Here is a 20,987-nt window from a genome sequence, read left to right as displayed (position 1 = left end):
TCCCCAAGGGCAGATTTTGACAACCCTGGTGGTAGCTGTTAGTTTTCCAACTTATCTGATACTTCTTTGTCCTAATTCTCAGTTATGCATATATGTGAACGCCATTTTAGCTATTGAACTGTCAAGTTTTCATTTTTTTTAATCAATCCTATTGTGTTCTGCTGGCTTGTTTTTGACGAAATTTGTTAGCTTATTTTTCTTCAATTTAATTTTGACCTGATTATCAGGAAGGTCGAATACCGCCAACTGTTTCCTTTTTGTATTTTTCCGTGTACTCAGGCCACCTTTGTTAGTCTTCTTGTTTCTTGCAACTTTGCTTCGCTTGTATATTTGTCTTCTTCTTTGCAATTTTTTTGTGTTTTTTGTTCCAACTATTTTCAAAGAAAATGACTGAATACTTAAACTCGGGTAGGTTTTTCTTCACCAAGAAAATTTCGACTTCTTAAATAGCATTTTTAACGCAGTTTTCTTGTATACTTTGAAATATTTTGCTCTTCTGAACAAAACAAGTTTTGTTGTTCTGCGAAGTGTTTTGTTATTCTGAATTGTGATTTTTCATTTGTGGATTTTCTATAACTTTTTGGGGGTTTATAAATTGCTACTACGGTCAATTCGGAACAATTGACACGCTTTATAAGTATTATGCAACCGAACTAATAGTTTTATATGCCCCAATGAAGATATTGTCTCTTATACCGAAATAACCCTCACAATAAAGCTGTTTCATTTTGAATTGAGGCTAGCTAATCGGCCATTTTAATTTCCTACGACTCAAATTTTACTACTCGACCTTTGATATTGACCAAAATTTATAGTTTTCAAAAATTTTTGCTAAAAAATTTATTCCACATGGATTACGGGGCAGTCGGAACATTCAGGGCTTTGCCCTGATATACGAGCATTCTTGTTCGTTTTAGACGAAATCTTCCAAAATGATTGAAGCAGGCTGTTTTCCATAGTGCTACGTGGGCAATTTTTCATTATTACAAAAATGGTAGAGTAGCGAATTTTTGGCAGATTTTTGGGCGACAAAAAGTATGGGACTTTTTTGGGCGACGAAAAGCTACTTGGCGATGGAAAATGACGGCGTCTTATACAAATCTCAATATCGAATCAAAGTGTCGGAATATCAACCCACTATTGAAATAAAAATTCATGCCAAGAGAGTCACGTTTATGCCCAAGGACATCCAGTTGGCTCGACGAATCTGAGGAGAGCGAGCTTAAGCTCGAGGTGTACTCCACTTCAACCAAACCGGTCTTTTTAAAGGCCACTCAACTATACGTTCTATATTTCTTCACATTGAGCCTCGCTCAAACGGACTTTGACCAGAGCAAGCTTGAGCTGGTCTAGGTTGAGCTCTGCTTGCCCCTCATTGGGTTGACGCAGCTGGAAATTGAGCTCGAGCTGGCTGTTCAATTGCTTCCGTACGTAGCCTAAGTTTTTCAAGCAATCTACCTCAGAGAGCTCAGACGAGCTTGTACGAGCTTGCTTTAAATCACATAGGTCTGATAAGCTCTGCAAACTGACCAGTTTGAGCTAGAAGACATTGTTGAGTCCGACGTTCCTTTTTCCTCTGAGGCAGATTTTGGCAACCCTGGTGGTAGCTGCTAATTTTCCAACTTATCTGATGCTTCTTTGTTCTAGTTTTCAGTTTTGCCGTTATTTGAACGCCTTTTTAGCTATTGAACTGTCAAGTTTTCACTCTCTTTTTTAATCAATCCTTTTGTATTCTGCTGGCTTGTTTTTGACAAAGTTTGAAACTTATTTTTCTTTAGTTTAATTTTGACCTGATTATCAGGAAGGTCGAGTACCGCCAACTGCTTCCTTTTTATATTTTTTTGTGTGCTCAGGCCACCTTTGTTAGTCTTCTTGTTTCTTGCAACTTGTTTCGCTCGTTTTTTTTGTCCTGTTCTTTGCAATTTTTTGTGTTTTTTATTCCAACTAATTTAAAAAAAAATTACTGAATACTTAAGCTCGGGTAGGTTTTTGTTCACCAAGAAACTTTTGACTTCTTAAATAGCGTTTTTAACGCAGTTTTCTTGTATATTTTGAAAGGCTTTGCTGTTCTGAGCAAAACAGGTCTTGTTGTTTTGCGAAGTGTTTTGTTATTCTGAATTATGATTTTTCATTTGTGAATTTTTTATAACCTTTTGGGGGTTTATAAATTGCTACTACGGCCAATTCGGAACAATTGACACGCTATATAAGTAATATGCAACCGAATTAAAAGTTTTAAAGCCCCATTGAAGATATTGTCTCTTATCCCGAAATATCCTTCTCAATAAAGCTGTTCCAAGTTGAATTGAGGCTAGCTAATCGGCCATATTATTTTCCCCTTTTCCCACGACTCATATTTAATTACTCGACCTTTGATATTGTCCCAAATTTATAGTTTTCAAAGTTTTTCTCCCAAAAATCTATTCCATATGGATTACGGGGCAGTCTGAACATTCAGGGCTTTGCCCTGATATACGAGCAGTCTTGTTTGTATTAGACGAAATCTTCCAAATTGATTGAAGCAGGTTATTTGCCATATTGCTACGTGGGCATTTTTTCATTAATACAAAAATGGTAGAGCAGCGGATTTTTGGCAAACTTTTTGGGCGACAAAAAGTATGGGACTTTTTTGGGCGACGAAAAGCTACTTGGCGATGGAAAATGACAGCGTCTAATACAAATCTCCATATCGAATGAAAGTGCCGGAATATCTACCCACTATTGAATTAAAAATCCACGTCAAGAGAGTCACGTTTATGCCCAAGGACATCCAGTTGGCTCGACGAATGTTGGCTCGACGATCTTAAGCTCAAGGTGTACTCCACATCAACCAAACCGGCCTTTTAAAGGCCACCCAACTATACGTTCTATGTTTCTTCCCATTGAGCCTCGCTAAAGCGAACTTCGACAGAGCAAGCTTGACCTGGTCTAGGTTGAGCTCTGCTTCTCCCTCATTGGATTGACGCAGCTGGACTAAACCTCCCATAGGACTCATTAATCTAAGAAAATGACCATCTGGAATAAAACCGTCTCTGGATAAATCTCGCAGAGGAAAAATTTCCCCCTTGTTGAAACTATAATATCCTTAAAAATTTGATTTTTTAGCAGAAAATATAGGTTTTATACGTGAATGATAACATATATACGCTGCATCATATACGTTGAATGAGCCTTACGGTTATTTAGTCCCGGCAGATGATATTTGCGTGGGAACATTACGAGGCCAAACTGTGCTTTTTGTGAATTGTGAGCGGACTTGTAAATTTGCGGAATCTGCTTACTTTTGCGGAATCCGGCACATCTAAATCATTTCGCTCGTTGCGAAATCCGTAACAAAATCAATGTGCCGACAAATTTACATTAGAGGTATTTCACTTACATTTTGGAATATAATTAAAGTGCACAGTTTGGCCTCGTAATGAAGGATCATGTCAACGTGATCTGCCCCCCTTTTGGACCAATTTAAGATCTTAAGCTTCTATTCATATTCGATTTGATTTGGTTATTTATAGTAGACATTTTTTCCTTTTAGATTGGCTGTAACTGCAAACAGAGAACCAACAGTTAATTTCGTTTCCCTGGTTAAAACCCAAAATGGGGCAAATATTTTATTTTTGTTAGGGGGTATTTTTCTCGAAATTTTTTGTCAGTCCAGTGTTTCAAGTTTCACCAATATGGTTCAATTTTTTGGTTCAGAAACATTTCCAAACTAGTCAATTTAAAAAAAATTGTCTATGTTTCTAAATCGATATTTCATGAAGAGTGAAATCTTTCAGAGTCCTGTTTGCATCTGGCTTGTGTCATTTTGCTGTGGTTCTCTCTGGCGAACGTTGCAGTTGATGGATCATATGCATGTGGCAGTGACTGGGACTGTGCTTTCAATGATCATGACACATAGTGTTGCGATGACGGCTATTGCAGCAAGGCCGGTACCTGTTGGGTCATCAGAAACGGATTGGGCGGCAGTAAATGAACTCAAAAAATGTTATCAGAAATGTGGCTTATATACGTCCTCCCCGCACTGGAGTTTTCTGGATAATAATCGATTATACGTTTTCATGGTCAGTGTGCACAAAACTCAAAAATGATTGATCAAAATTTCACTTTCTCTAGTTGTCCACTTTCGTAAAATTTCAAAAAAAAATGAAAAAAATTTGTTCATGTGGCACTTTTTGAGAGATATGATGTTCAAAAATGTTCAGTTGTTCACGCTGGTGTGTTTGATTAGAAAGATATCTACTTAAAAATCCCCCACTCGTTAAGAAAGGGGGATTGTCAAGTAGGTTACAACAGTAGAATTTTCGACCAATCAGAATGCAGCAAAATTAGAATTCGCAATAGAAAACTCTTTGCTAGCTTACCTTATTTATAGAAAAGGGTGTGAGATTGTTCAGTAGATGCCATAGAGGGGAGATTGTTAATTAGATCCGAATTGAATTTCAGAAAAGAAAAAGCATTTTAATAGATTTTTGTTAGCCTTTAAAAACTGAAAAACAAGTGGATGAATTGGAAGGCGCGACGTCCTGTTAAATAACTTTATGGGCGTTGATTTAATCGTTTCAGGGAAGACACCAGCGGTTTGATTCTGATCATCTCAATTTCAAACTGCTGCTGCTGCCTTGTAATTGCCATCATTGGTTTCATCGTGTATATGAACAACAAAGGTAGATGAACTTAAGCTGTAGATCGTGTTTTATCTTCACTGCTAGCCTTCGCTTTACCTTGGTTGAAATTAGTGGAGGGGTTTTGACATGCAATAGTTACGCTTGCCCACACTGACAACCTTTTGAGATTGAAATAATTTTGGCTTCTGCAAATTGCAGGCATATATCGAACAAGGCTGTATAGTCCGTTTCTCATTTAAATTGATTCTTTTAAATAGTATTAAAAATGGTTGCCCATTTGTGGAATCAATTTAAGGTTTATGAACCCATTAGTAAAACAATGTGTTTAAACGATTTCTTACGGTGGAACAAAATCAAAATAATTGACAAAAAATGATTTAGATAATTTTCGCATTAATTATTGCTTGTGATTTTTAATATGATTATTGCCTGTGGTTTTTGAAAATTGCGATCCGAGATTTGAGTAAAAAACTGAAAGAAAAATCTCCTTCAGTGCTCCAGGGAGCAACATAGTCACTTTAGGTATGCAAGGCAAACCCTTACGTTTCAAAGAACTCCTTTAAGTTTTATTGATATCTGAGGGTTCTAGCGGTAAGAACCACAAATTTGAAGGTGAGTTTTTGCTACAAGCACGCCCTTTTAGTTATCCCTTATACTTTCGTCATGATCGAACTGCATCGCCAAATCGTACGTGAAAATTATAAATTCACTGCCGCAATTTTACAATATGTTACTCATGGTATAAAAGTTGGGATCTTTTTATCTATATCCCCCTTTTGCAAAAAAGGAAGGGGAGGGGAAATAAGTTACTATGTATAAAATTATGATATGCTTAACCGTTGATTTGTTGCTTTATAGGGGAATATTTGTTACTAGGTACCAGGGCGATAATGAGATCCAAAAATTGTATAGATTGAGCATCATAAAACGCAGGTGAAAACACGCAGACACAAAACAGTTCTATTTGTGCAACATGCATAGAATGTAAATTGAAACTGGCATTTTTTATTTTAATAACATTTTGGAAAGATACAAAACAATTTGAAAACGCTCTCTATGTTTTTTTTAAAGTTTTTTTCTACTTTATCACAAAAAAAACTGATTCTATCCAATTCGTGTCATTAATGGTGGCTGTTGCAGGTGCGGGGTTGGGTTTGGGAGGATTTGTTTGGGGAGGTGAGATTGAACCAGGTGCGGATCAAGGATTTTCTCGGGGAGGGGAGGGTTGGTGGATTTTCAAAAAAAAATCGAAACTTTGTCGACCTTCATTACGAGGCCAAACTGTGCACTGGTTAGGCGCACAATTTTGTGTCTGTATGTTCCAGGATTCCAGTAAACAGCCTTTAAACATGTTAAAATTTGTCGGAACGATCAAAGGAAATGAAAAAACAAAAGAAGAACAGAGGGAATCCGCTTCAATTCAAAAATGCACAGTTTTACCTCGTAATGCTTTTATTTTTTTTAGTCAACCAAAATGTGTTTCCGAGCTGTCACTCAAAGATAAAATGGCTATTTGGGCAAATTTTGGAAAAATTTGACCAAAAAAACTTTGACCACACCAAAGGCGCTTTTTGAAACAATTTAGGGTCTGTCGGCCAAAATGGAGGTACTAAAAAGGGGTACCCTTTGGGTCAGCAGAGGGTCAAAACCCTGAGGTGGGGAAGGGAAGGTGTTGTGTGCCGCTCTCCCCCGCCCCCTAAATCCGCTGGTGGGTTGATCAATATAATGAGCTTATAACTTTGAGAGTGGATAGACAATTGCTTTTTAAGTTTGTCAGGTCAGCGCAGAACAATTTTTCATTTGACCTCACCCAGGCCGATGTCGCGACTTAATCATAAATACAACAAAGTTTGATCTTTTGTCAAAAAATATGTTTCTGTGCGGGAGAATAAATCCTAAATATCATATCCGACCATTGGGTTGTGACAGATCTGAAATTGAAGTTAGGTTGCTCAGCAACACATCAAAAAAACTGTTGGACTCAAACAAGCTACTGGACCTCAACAGGTGTTGAATTTTTGACAACTTTCACAATTTGCGGTGAGTATTAAAGTTCTGTTCTACGATTTTCGTTTTCCAAAGTAAATATAGAGATATATAGTTTGGAAATGAATCTTACTGCTCCAAGTATTTTTATTCATTTTAGAGAATGAAAATGTGCTGCAAGGAGAGTTTTAAAGAAAAAAAGTCGTTGCAGTCTGCTTTTTGTTGACGATGTAGAAACTCGGTCCGCTGTTCGAGTTTTGACAAGGTGTAAGCTTTATCATTCGGTTGACTTGATTAGATTTATTGAGAAGTGGAGGTATAATTTCTGGTGTGATTTGGTCTTATTTCTATTTGGTATTTGTTATATCTAAATGTACAGATGTCAGTGTGAGACTCTTGGTGGCACCAGACGAGTTTTAGTCCGGACTGGATTACTCATAGAGTAATTTTAGATGAGGTACAACGTCTGTTCGTCGCGTTATCTTATTTTTCGCCGGATAGATTCGTGCAAATTCTTAGTCTAATACCAATCATATTATTACTCCTACATCTCCTAGTCTCAATAAATCTAGTGTATACTGGTTTTTGCGAGGCTTTATATCAAGAAATGATGCGAGGAAAAGCAACTGTTTGCTAAACTAAATTCATTCTGTGTTGTTGCTGAAACTATGAATAGTTCCAGCCTTACATAATTTTGTAAGTGATAGTTATGTATCATGCTTGGTTAGTAAATAACATTTTATAGAGATAGTTTTATCAAAAATATAATTGGATATAAATACTAGTTTTAAACTGATTCCACTCTTTTTTCATTCAACCCTAGTCTGCGTTCTGCTGGTTTGCTTCTGAAAAAAATTGTTTGCTGATTTTTCCTCAATTTTTACTTGACCTGATTATCAAGAAGGTCGAATACCGCCAACTGATTCTTTTTTGTTTTTTTTTCCGTATGCAGAGGCCACCTTTGTTAGTCTTCATGTTTCTTGCAACTTTAGCTAACTCGTTTTTTTTTGTCTTATTCTTTGCAATTTGTTTGAGCTTTTTGTTCCGACAATTTTTGAAGAAAATGATTGAAAACTTGAGCTCGAGGCGGTTTTTTTCAACAAACAAATTTCGACTTCTTAAGTATTAAGTAGCTTTTTTGAACCAGTTTTTTTGTATACTTCGAAAGGTCTTGTTGTTCTGAGCTCAACAGGTCTTTTTAAAAATCATTATGGGGGTTTAAAGAATGCTATTATGGCCAATTCGGAAAAATTAACACGCTATATGATTAAAATGCAATCGAGCTAATTTGCCCCAATGAAGATATTGACTCTTATCCCGAATCATCCCTCACAACAAAATCGTTCCACATTGAATTGAGGCTAACTCATTGGCCATATTAATTTCCTACGACTCAAATCAAAATTTCGGTCTTTGATATTGTCCAAAATTTATAGCTTTTCAGTTTTTTCCCAAAAATCTATTCGACAGGGATTAAGGGGCAGTCGGAAAGTTCAGGACTTTGCCCTGCTATACGAGCAGTTTCTCATTCCAAATTGATTGAGGCAGGCTATTTGTCATAATTGCTACGTGGGCATTTTGTCATTATTGCAAAAATGGTAGAGTAGCGACCTTTTGTTAGAGTATGGGACCTTTTGGTCGACGAAAAGCTACTTGGCAATGGAAGATCACAGCGTCTCATAAAAATCTTCATATCGAATCAAAGGGCCGGAATATCTACGTCTACCCACTTTTGAAATAAAAACACAGAGCGATATTTTTTTAAAACGGTAACCCAGTAAAAACGAGCAAATTGGTAACTTCTACTTTACCGATTAGGTGTTATTCTTTTGTCACAAGGCTCTGAGAAGCGACTGTGAGAAGACCAAAAACCTCAACTTCTAAACAGTAGCGGATTTGGGGGTCTATGGGTGGCGTAATTTTCCTTTTTCAGCGATTTCGTTATCAAAGTTTTCCAAAAAGGCTTAAAAAAGTTTTTTGGCCTGTTTGTTTTTTTCAAAAGCATTGTTTCAAAATGTTTTGAAAATCGATACCAATTATCGAAAATGCTCACAAAATGGTTTTGAAAGTTCAAAAGACTTTTGTAAAAGTAAAATTTCGTGATGCAATTTTTTCGGTGGTTTTTTCACAAAAGTTATTGCTCGTGCTCAAATAAAGCTAATTATTTTTTAATCCGCTCGTAAATTTTACAATTCACCATTTTTATAGATAAAACTTGTAAACTTTGATTATTTTGAGCAGAAAACTGCGTAAGTTCAAAAATTAAAATAGTATTTTGAATTTTTTCGTAAGTTGTCTAAAAATGAACAATTTTTTATTCCGACGGGGACGCGGTTTCCTATTCTACTGAAATATTTTTCAATTTCCTTGTTTAAGGGAAACTTTTTCAAACGAAAACGCTTTTGCTTTTGGGTTCCAGCCAGGGAACGGATGTTAACTTGGATCTTGTTAAATTATCATGTTACCAGAACTGAAAATTGCCCACTATAAGCAAATGATTTGGAGCTTAAGCTATAAAGTTCAAGTTATTGATCTGAGTTTTTTTTGGACAGGGAAAGTGGCATTGACTTTGTCCTTCCAGATATATTAGGACCCGGGACTAAATATCCCATAGAGCTCATTATGCTAAAAAAAGCTCTGGAATAAAGTCTCCTCAAAGTAAATCCCGCAAAAGAAAAATTGACCCTTGTTGAAACTATTTTGACCTAAGAAATTTAATTTTAAGCAGACAAAATGAGCTGTAATTTCCACATGCGCATGGAAGCGAAATTTGTCATAGACAGTGCTCGCTTCATGACAAAGCAGGTATGTCCATGACAAAGCAGTGTCTAAAATATCCGATATATTTTTGACAAATAAATCATTAGTTTTTTAAAGACAAATAAAACAAAGTTTGGACTGTGTTTTTGCCAAACATTGCGAGGCCAAACTGAGCACTCTGTGCATTGCAAAGAGAATACGAAACAGGCCAGATTCAAATTTGTTGCGAAATCCGCAACATTGCTACTTTTCTTTTATCTTCTCAGCTGTTTTTCCAAAAACAAAGGCCAAAAACATTGTATCGCTCAAATCGCTCCTGAAAACAGGCGAATTTTTGGAATCCGCAATGGCATTTAGGGCATCCAGAATAGTTTGTGGAATCCACAAACAAATGATGAGACATTTGTATCGTTAAATTGAGCTGTTGCGGAATCCACAACTATAAGTGAAATCCGCAAAGTGTAAACACTAGATGAAAATTCCATTTTGTCAAAAATTTATGCAAATTTTTGAGGCCCGTTGAAACCATATATCCCATCATGAATAGCAAATGGTCTGAAACACATTTAGAAGAATCTCAGCGCTAATCGGATCAGATGAAAAAGTACCCATGGCGACTCCAAATTTTGAAACCAATTTGGGTGCACCCAAACAGGGGCATATATAGCAGCCAGGAGAGGGTGGAAGCAAGGATTTGACTGACTGGCCAAACTGGGTCCCATTTAGTACTATTCTGCAAAATTTAGTCTTGATTAAGTTTATTTTTGCCTTTGGCGCCAATATAGACTGAATAGACGCCAAAATTGAGCGTCAAAAAATTTCCAAAATGCTTAAAATGGAGTTTTTTAGGCTGTTTGATGTTGAAAAACTTTTCCGCTTTGCTGAAAACTTTGACAAAATTGGGTCTCTTTATCGTTTTTGAAAGAGTCGAAAAAATTTCTTTGATGGACAATAATCTTTTTTTTTTGAAAATCCTCGAGAAATTTTTATATCCGCCCCCTTACAATCAGCCATTTTATTGAAGAGGTGCCATTTTATTGAAGTTGGGCGTCACAGGATTATCATTTGAATCCATATATCATAATGATCGTTTTTTTTAAAGTTGCGATCTTTAAATAGTACAAATGGGACCTTTTGGGCGATCAAAAGCTACTAGGCGATGGAAAATTATTGCGGTTTAATTACAATTCTTCAAATCGAATGAATCTGACGCATTAAAGGTAAGTGCCAAAATTCATCGTTTCAGTGAGTTTTTTACCATTGTCATTAAATGATTGTACATTACAAAACTAGAAAATTCATCGTTGATATTCAAAATGTTTTTTAGATTCAAATTACTAATTAAATTTTTCTGAGGCTTTCTACCGTTACAGCTATTCTATGCGAACTCTACTATTGAAACAAAAACACAGTGTGGGGGACATATTATTGTCACAATGCTGTCGGGACTCATTGATAAGAAGACCAAAAAGCTATACTTCTGAATGAAAGTGAAAAATACAACTTAAAAGTATGAACATAACCATAAAGCACTTTTTGACTTATGTTCTCAACTGATACGATAATTATCGTAAATACACGCAAAAATGATTTTGAAAGTTATAATGAAAGTATAAGAAGAGAAACAATTTTTTCGGAGGCTTTTGTAAAACATTTTTTTTCGTGATGCAATTTTTCCGGAGGTTTTTTAGCAGAAATTACTGCTTTCTGCTCATATAAAGCTAAAAGTTTTTTTTGCTTACTGTTCACAAACTCTACCAGTCATCGTTTTTAAAGATCAAAAATTGAGAACCATTATTCGATTATTTTAAACAGAAACTGCGTAGATCCGAAAATGAAAACCGTATCTTCAACAGGTAAAAATGAATTTTTTTCCGCACAATGTCAAAAAATCAACATTTTTTGGTTCCGACGATAAAATGAGTTTTTTGTACAGTGTTTTTTAGTTTAAAAAATGTTTCCCCTTGAGTCTTTTTATTGGGGAAAGGATGTTAACTTGGTTTTTGTTAAAACTTCCAGCTGATCAAAACTAAAAACTGCACAAAATAAGCAAATAATATCAAATTTAAATCACAGAGACATTAAATTGGTCTATTTGGGAAAGTGAAAGTGGCATTGAATTGATCCTCCCAGATTTTAGGACCTGGGACTAAATCTCCCATACGGCTTTATTTATTTATTTTTTCCAGAAAATAGCCCACGTTTTCTGCAAAAAATTAAATGTGCTTTTAACAGTCATATGGGTGTGTATCTTGTATTTTTGAGTTTCCCAATTTTTGAACCTTTAGCAACCCAACAAGACTGCTCGCATTACAAAAAAAAATTATAAATTTTTTAAGAAAAACAATACAAAAGTTGGGTACAATATATTTCAAACTTTCAATTCAGAAGCAATTCCGATCTAGGTAGTTCAGAAATTAGGCTTTGGTCCAAATTTGCTCTTTTTTCAATGAATTAGTTCTTTCAGCATACTGCTTGCGTCTGGCGCGTGTCATTTTGCTGTGGTTCTCCCTGGCGAACGTTGCAGTTGACGGATCATATGCATGTGTCAGTGACTCGGACTGTACTTTCAATGGTCCTGACACCGAGTGTTGCGATAACGGCTACTGCGGCGAGCCCGGTACCTGTTGGTAAGGTCATCAGAAACGGATTTTAATTGAGGATGGAAAAAAATGAACTCGGAAATATAATCGGAAACAAGAACATTATCGGATATGAGGCTTAATAAAGGAAGAAGGCGGTTTGACCACAAGAGAAAGGACCAGAGAACCGCTGATGTGCCCCTGTTTTAAGATCTACCTGCAATTTTTTTGGTTATCTTTTTGGACTGGGTAGTTTTTCATCACCCTCAAGCAACGAGCTCGTATCATAATTCCTCGGCTCCGTTTCCCACCCATTTTGTACAATTCTTTGAAAAGTTTTTTCAAAATTGTTCATACGGAACTTTGTAGCAGAAAATTTTTTAGGAGAAGAAACTGAAGGAGCGGTGTTCTGTTGAATAAATTTATGGGAGTTAATTTGATCGTTTCAGGGAAGACGCTCTCCTCGGCTGGATTCTGATAATCTCGTTTTCAAGCTGCTGCTGCTGTTCTGTAGTAGCTGGTATCATTGGTTGTATCATATATAATAAAAACAAAAGTTAGTGAATTTAGGCTCTACATCTTTTTTCACTGCTTGTCTTCACTTACTTTGTTTTAAAACAGCAAAGATCAGCTGATGCAATAGTTGCTTATCCGCTCTGACAAACTCGAGATTGAAACTTTTTTGTTTCTGCAAAACTGAAGGCAGTTTAGCCACCTAAAGATAGTCCATTCCTTTTTTGATTACATTTTTGCACAGATGTGTTAAAGATTAAAAAAATTATGAAGAACATTCGCTCAATCGGTTTGCCATATGTTTAAACGACTTCTTGCTGAAAAGAAATTAATTGCCTAAAAATTGATTTGAATCATTTTAAAAAATTTAATTGTTTAGAAATTGATTTAAATCACTTTGAATCATAAAACCTTAAAAATCTCATCAAAAAAGAGTAAAACGCTATTTTGGGTTCGTATAAAGATCTTAACTTTTCGAAAAAAAAATTCGCGCTCTTTTAATCATTGCTTGTTGTCTAATATATTGAAAAAAAATTCGGGCAAAAGCTATATTTCGGGGCCAAACTGTGCACTGGATACACGCACAACTGCGTGTCTGTTTGTTCCCGGATTCCAGAGATAAATGCTTAAACCTGTTTCAAAATTTTCATGGATTCCGAATACCAGTAACCTAAATTTTATCTGCACATTGTTTTACAAGCGAATATAGCTAGTTGTTCTGGATTCCGCAAAGGTAAGCTGATTCTGTAAGTTGTAAGTGGATTGCGCAATTTTTTATTTTTACCGATTCCGCAACAGCTCAAATTAACTATGCGCATGTCTTATTGTTAGTTGTCGGATTCCACAAACTGTTCCGGATTCCGCAAATAATTTTGCAGATTCCGAAAAGTTGCTTATTTTTGGAGCAATTTTGTGCGGTACAGTCTTTTAGATATTTGTTTGTGGAATCCAAAACCGCAAAGAAGAGATCAAAGAAAAGCAGCAATGTTGCGGAATCCGCTTACATTGCAAAGTAAGCACATTTTGGCCTCGTAATGCATTTTAGCAGAAATATTTCGGACATAGTTTTTATAGTGTGGAGCAGATTTTGTAAGACTTTGTTATCTGAGGGTTTTAGGTTTGAGAAAGATTGAGCGATTGATAATTTTTATAAATATTCAATAGTAATTCAAAAGTTGTAGTTTTCCATGCAATCAATACTTAAACGAAATTTAGAAGCCAATATTTCGCTACAGTGCACTTTCGTCATTTTATCTTTTATCTATTTATTCTAATCAAAATTCATCTCAAAATCTCACGTAAAACGCATATAATTCAGTTTAATTGACAAAAACTCTAATGAAAAAAACAAAAAAAGGCAGAAAAAAATGTTTGATGATACTTGTCCAAACAGCAAAAAGATGGAACTGAAGTCAGAAAAAAACTTTGGAACTGAAATTGATTAGTTTTTCTAATTTGATTGCTCCATTATTATTTTGATTTGAAGCTAAAACGGTTGAGATTGTTTTTTTGTTTAAATCGGTTCAAATCGGTGCTTAAATGATTTTATAACAATACTTTTTGGCTAAATGATCAAGTTTTTCAATCGAGTACTTGTTGTTTTAAAATACTGTCTGCTTGTCTCGCATTCTTTATTGGTCGGATAACATCTCTTTAGCTTGAAATTAAATCTGAGTTTTATCTTTAAGGCAGAATTGCAATAGAGTTTTATTAGAGCAGGTTTTTGTAAATCTTGTTTTTGCGGATGTAAAATAGCGATTTTTTTTTCATAAATTAATTGAACGGTCTGGCCAAATAAACTGGATCATTTCGCAATTTGTTTTCAAGATTTTGTAATGAATATTAAATTGTCAGTGTTCAAACCTACACTTTTAGAGATGTACGGCTAAATTTTTGCCCAAATAGTTATTTAGAATGGTAAAATTTTGCTTTTTAGAGCTGGAAAAAACGAAAAAAAAAATTGCGACGAAATAGTTACAATTTAGTTAAGAATTTGAAGATTTTTTGTTCTAATGTCATAATTCAGTACTGAAAAAACATTGATTTAGCAATGAATTAGTGTGGAGATTTGAGCGATGATTTAGCGGGTTGGCCAAAAATGCCAGTCATGCACTTTTCGTTCATGGAAAAATGCTAATCATACACTTGTCATGCCATTCCATTCGTACAGAAAACTTCAAAAACCCGGGTTAAGAAAATACTTAGCGATGAAAATTTAATTGCTTTAACTTAATAGCAAATTTCTGTGCTCAAGGAGTGATACTTTCCACAAACCTTGAACATCAAGGGGTTTCATCGAATAGTTACAGACCTCTGGGCTCTCTTGTAAGAAAAGACAAAAATCATTTTTTTAGGCTGAAGACTAAAATTGTTCTAACAAAATTAAAATGAGACTTCACGTTTAGTTGGGTAATTTAAGCCAAGAAAGCTTTCGCTATAATTAGACGCTCGTTCTGGCCTAACATTGTTAAGACTTTTGTTGAAAAAAGCATCATTATCAAAATTAAAGAAAAAAATGAACAAAAATGTTGCTACATGGGCTGAATCATTGATAAATGAGCTCTGAATCCTGTTTGACAAAATATGTGACTCCCAAAACTGAAACATCTGTAACTAATTACTAATTCAGCCCTAAAAAAATTAATTTGTGGCACTATTTTATCAAAAAATAATGCTCTTGGATTCGTAAACGAAGTTGCTTTAGTAGTTTTTTGTTGGAAGTTTCTATATCAGCGATAGCTTTTGTAAAACACGGAGTAGTTCGTGAAAAGGTTCTTAGAAAAGTTTTGCAATTTTCATCAACTCTCAAATTGAAAATCGGGGAGTTTTTGTTTTTGTGTGCGTTTTTTTTTTCACCCAAAATTGAGTACTACAAGTAATCATCTAAATAGGTCGCGTATTATATCATGTTGTTAAATCTCCTTCAGCCGTAGTTCGAATGTCATTGAAAATTTCGAAAAAAATCTCAGTGTTGAGAAAAACCGGTACGAAAATTTTGATATTCAATTTTATTCGAGCAAGTAAGGCGAGCGAGCAGGCTTATAATAGGCTCACAAAAGACTTATTTAAGTTAAGTATAACAAATTTAGTTTTTTCCAGTAAAATTGATTTTCGAAGTTTTTTGAAAAGCATTCTTGGGAAGCAAATTGAATAAAAAATTTTTAAAAAGTTGCAAAAAAGAATGTGGGTATTGGACTTTGTTTTTATGGTCCTCTCCAATAATTTTCCTAGCAAAATCATTCAGATAGGTATCAACCATACGCTAATAATGAATGAAGTTTTCTCTTAATTTCGATGATCTCCCAAGATTTTTTCTGCCTCTTGTTCAGCAGAGACAAATGGGCAATTGGATAAAACAGCCCATTTTTTTCAGGTGGCTCAAGTGGACAGGTTCACGCTACGGCGGCACCTGATATGACAGTTACCCATGTCCAGGTGCTCACTTTATCTTTAGACTTATGAAGTCAAGCCCAGTAAAACTGCGTAACAGAAAAAAAATTACTCGAGACATGGCTTTGGGTCGGGCAAAATTTCGTGACACGGTCAAAGCAAATCGAAGTTTTTTCAAGCACAATCAAGTTATACACGATTTTGTTCGAGCCGCGAAAAAAAAGTTCTAGCTTGGGCTGAACAAAGTCGATTACAAAGTCGAAGCACAAACTGTTCGGTCAAAAAGCCGAAACACAAAATATTCGGTCAAAAAGTCTAAATACAAAATATTCGGTCAAAAAGTCGAAACACAAACTATTCGGTCAAAAAGTCGAAACACTAACTATTCGGTGAAAATATCGAAACTCAAACTATTCGGTCGAAAAGTCGAAACTCAAAATATTCGGTCAAAAAGTCAAAACACGAATACAAACCTATCTGACTTGGTTTCAACAAATTCATATACTTTTTTGACTGAGAAAATTGTCAAGTTGATTGAGAAAGTCGCCTGCCAAAAAGGTCAAAATCTATTTGACATGGTCGAATAAAAGTGAGCACATTTTTTCTGGCCGAGAAACTAGAAAAAAAACGTAATTGAATTTGTTCGAAACAGTCGAAAACATAAAGTGAGTACCTCGAATCGCGTATGTAGCAAAGGAGGTTCATGGCATTCTCGGGCACAGTAGAAAACGACAATCGTCAACTCCCGCCTCCCGAGTACTACTGATATGGATCAATTATACTCCAGACACGAATACTCGAGCGGGAGAAAAACTGGATATTCAAAACCATCAACTGATTTGACTTCAACTTCAGACTGACTGTTAAAAATTAGTGATTATAAAAATTTGACGTGCTTTTCATAAATATCATAAGCTTTCTATTTTACTCGTATGCAAAAAGTATTTACATCCAGGCACGGGGTTGTGTACCCAGGTTGAGTTTTGGCTCATCATTTCCCTAAAATTTATCCTTGACTGAATCAAAGTGACCAAAGAAATTATTCACACAAAAATAATATAAATTTTTTTCGACTTTAGAAATCCATGAATTGGGCTGAGCCTTTTTATTTAATCTTTTGAGAGAGTTATTACATCTGTTTAACCATTTCACAAAAAATTAATTCCTATTAGCATTTAGAAATCATCTGATTGAGCAAAGTTTTTTATTCGTCTTTTACCACATTTTCCTCCAAAAAAGTAATAGAAATACTAAAAATTTGAAAAACAAAAAACAAAATTAAGGCATTAATGTTTTTAGTTTTTGCAACAAAAAATTAATTCCTATTAGCATTTAGAAGTCATCTGATTGAGCAAAGTTTTTTATTCGTCTTTTATCACATTTTTCCTCCAAAAAAGTAATAGAAATACTAAAAATTTCAAAAACAAAAAACAAAATTAAGGCATTACCGTTTTTAGTTTTTGCAAACTGTTATTCTTTGTTTTTTCTTTTTTCTCTTTGAACTTTTTTCTTCTATTTTTTTCCGGCCGTAAAAGAAACTTTTTCTTTTTTTTATTTTATTTTTTGCGGCTGAAACAAACTAATTTTTTTTGCGGCTGAAATAAATCTTATTGCCCTATTTTTTGTCTGCTTGCACGCTTAATTCGCATAAAAATAAGAAAAATTTAAACCGGTGTTTCTCAACAAAAAAAATGGATAATTTTTTCAATTCTGGTGGAATCACGACTTGGAACAGTTCCAAGAAGTTTGACGGAAAAATTTACTTAAAAAATATCTGCGAATCAAAAAGATCTGGATTTTAAATCTCTAGAATATCTGGTTAAAAAAATCAAATTATCTGCGAATATATTAATTTGCTGAATTTCTGAGAAAAATTGTGTGATTTGTAAGAGGTAAGCAATTTCGTACTAATACAGATCTTTCTCGACTTATCAACATTTTTCAAAAATACATGAAAAAAAAAATCTTTGTGGAAAATAATCGATTATAATGCATTATTGAGGGAAAAAAACATAACTCAAACAATTGATTTTCATGACCCTTTTATACATGAAATCTGATTTTTAGGGGATTGTAATCGATTATATTCAACAATCAAAAATTCATTATATTTCTTTATAATCGACTATAGTCCATTTTTGTTCACAATAACCGATTATTTTTTGTTCATAAAACTCGGTTGTAAGCAAGCAGTTTTTGCAGCATTCTTCAAAACTAAAACCCGAACGTGTACAACCCCCCCCCCCACATTTCACATGCGCCTCTTCTTTCACGCCACGCCCCTCACTCGTTCCAACCCGCCACCCCACACACACATCCTTTCAATTTCGCCCACACCCTCCCTCCCCCACACACCCTTCCACCTCTCCCAACACCCCATCTTCGCCCTTTCACTATTAAACCATCCCTCAGTTTAACACCCCCAAGACTTTACTTCCTCCGTGAGGGGGTGTAGAGTTAAACTTCGGGTATGGGCGTTACGTGCAGTAAATAAACCCCTGGCTTAAAAGGAAGCTTAAAAAAAGATGGAGACAAGGATGGAATTATTTTGTATAATGGAGTGTAATAAAAAGTGTAACAAAATTCGAGAAACTAAAAATTTGCATACAAAAATATAAGGAAAAAAAGTTGAAAACGGCTCAAAACTTAAATGTCATTTTTGCAATTTTATTATGAAACGTGTGCCAAGCCAGAAGCAACTGCCATATTGTAAAACACTACACTCTCTTTGAAGAATATAGACATTTTTTAAAAACTTCATAAGCCACTATGATCAATTATAGTCGATTAAAATGAATTTTATCGATTTGACAAAAAAATGATTAGAATCCATTTTTAATAGTTTATACTCAATTTTTTTTTGCTTTTTTTGTGATGATCATAAAAACCGAATAAAAATGTTTATTATATAATATCCATGAATTTTCAGTGCCAGCTTCTATGAAGAAGAAAATTTTAGTTTATAAAACTAGTAATTACAACAACAACGATGAGCCAGTCAGGGCTTAGTAAAAGTCATTTGGGGGATAAAATGCCAATTAGCGAAAAGTTTTGTCAATTAATTGGATTAACAATCCTGGTTATGTCAATTAATTAATCAATTGCAATTAATTGTTTTCGTTCATGGCTTTTGCTACATCATTCTTTGAACAAAATTTTTGGTTGACGTTCAGAAAAAGCTGCATTTCGAGGTTCATTGGCAGCAGACTCTGTCTGAGGTCGTTGAATGCAAATCAGGCTTAGCTAAAAAAATCGTTCGAAAAATCGAACAAATTACAGAGCTACTCAATTGACTTGATTTTGACTTAAAATTGTATAGCGTGCAACCCAACTAAAAACACCCAGCTAATTGACGTTGTCAATTGACACTTATTGAAAGAAAAGTAATGTCAATTAATTGTCTCCAATTAATTGCAATTGATTGGTCACCAACTGACTTTTACTCAGCCCTGGAGCCGGTAGAGTGATGGCATAAACGTTATCATTAAATAACAGTTGGAAATAAATCAGATATATAGATACAATTAAAAAATCATTTTTTAAAAGGAATTTAGGGTGTTTTGACATCAGGAGTAGCCCCTATTTTCAGTGACTCCTCCAATCAGTGACTATTTTGCCATACTACCTGCCGTTCCTGCTCGACATAAACTTATTTGTAATAAAACTGAGCAGAGTGCAAACAAGTCTGCTAGTATCAGGGTTCCTATCAGAGCTCAGTGTGATCAGACTGCTCTTCAAAATTTATAGAGTAAGGTTCGAGCAAAAACAATTTAAAAATTTCAAAAAAAATGGAAATTTAAAAAAATGGATTAGTTCTTTCATGAAAATCATCCCCCACAAGTTGGTTGAAGTACAAAAAGATATATTCAGCAAACAGTATAAAAATTGTTCTAGCCTTTATTTCATTCGGAGTGATTTTGAAGCCAGATAAGGTAGTCGCTCATGTGTTAACAGCTTGAAATATATAGCAGAAAATGTATATCATAGGTAGACCAAAGTGGCAATTTTTTAACCCGCATAACTTCGTGAAAAAAGATCACAGATTTTTTTCAGGCTTTGAGCTCGTATCATTTAAAGTCTATATGAAATCTCTTCAGAAATGATTACCCGGATTAACAAAAGCCCCAAATCATACATTGACAAACAATTGAAAATTTCTTATTCTACAATTTTCCACAAGCAAAAGTGACCAGAAAATTTTATGAAACCTCTATGATGTTTTTATATATGATTATTGTATGTTTTATAAGAGGGGGTGTAGGGTTAAATTTCGGGTATGGGCGTTACGTGCAGTAAATAAACCTCATAAAGGGTTTCTCTTAAATTTTCTTAAGTTATTTTCACAGAACAAATATCTCTGCTGTCTTTTCAACCGAACGGAATCGACCTCGAAAAATTGCTGATTGGAAACTAACTCGAGCTCAATATTTGAGGGCGAGTTCTCAGCAAACGAAGTGAACAACTGTATCGGAATTTATTTAACAACTGTTAACTTGAAAGCTCTGATCTTTCCATTTGTTATCAGCTGAAAGTTTTGGCAAAAAATTGTTCAAGAGCATTTGATTAAGTTTGATTAGCGAGGCCAAAAACGATCGATTTTCAAAAAAAACAGCCCTTTAGGAAGAGAAAAAGTTGAAGTGTCTTACGCTGAAATTGCTTTAATTTTATATCTAAACTGAACAAGCAAGCAATATCACAGTTGGGATAAAAACTCGTACATTTTTGTTCCAACTTTCGACACGAAAGCAACGGAATATTTGTGCTCGGGGTTGGCTTTTTTTTTCTTCAGACAAATTTCGACTTTTCAACTAGCCATTTTTGACGGAACTTTTTTTATATCATTCAAAAAGTATTGTTGTCCTAAGCTTAAACTTGAAAAATCAATTCACCTGTGATTGTTTTTCGTAAACTTATGGTGGTTTAAATGTTGCCATTTTGGCCACATTGAGAAAATTAACGCCCGATATAATTCGCGCTATTAACGTGTAAGCGGGGTTTTTATCCGCCTTAGAAATCGTCCCAAATTGGTTGAATGAAGCTTGTTTGCCATAATTGATTTTTTACAAGGAGCGAAATTTATCCTTTTGTACATTATATGGCGTGTGGAGAGATGATTTTCATTAAAAAATTC

The 20,987-nt window shown here is 34.8% G+C and overlaps 1 protein-coding gene and 1 long non-coding RNA gene across 3 annotated transcripts in view; one reads left to right on the top strand and one right to left on the bottom strand.

Annotated features, from left to right (window-relative positions):
• LOC134844053 (UBX domain-containing protein 6-like) overlaps positions 1-20,987 on the bottom strand; it is a 397,957-nt gene that overhangs the window by 202,951 nt on the left and 174,019 nt on the right. The window lies entirely within an intron of this gene.
• Positions 11,097-12,511, top strand: LOC134845268 (uncharacterized). The gene is made up of 3 exons (XR_010162735.1): positions 11,097-11,227; positions 11,839-12,001; positions 12,403-12,511. It is a non-coding gene; the product is annotated as an uncharacterized LOC134845268 (long non-coding RNA).

This window comes from Symsagittifera roscoffensis, chromosome 4 (genome assembly GCF_963678635.1).
Source record: "Symsagittifera roscoffensis chromosome 4, txSymRosc1.1, whole genome shotgun sequence".
Lineage (NCBI taxonomy): Eukaryota > Metazoa > Xenacoelomorpha > Acoela > Convolutidae > Symsagittifera > Symsagittifera roscoffensis.
This window is presented reverse-complemented; position numbering and strand designations above follow the sequence as displayed.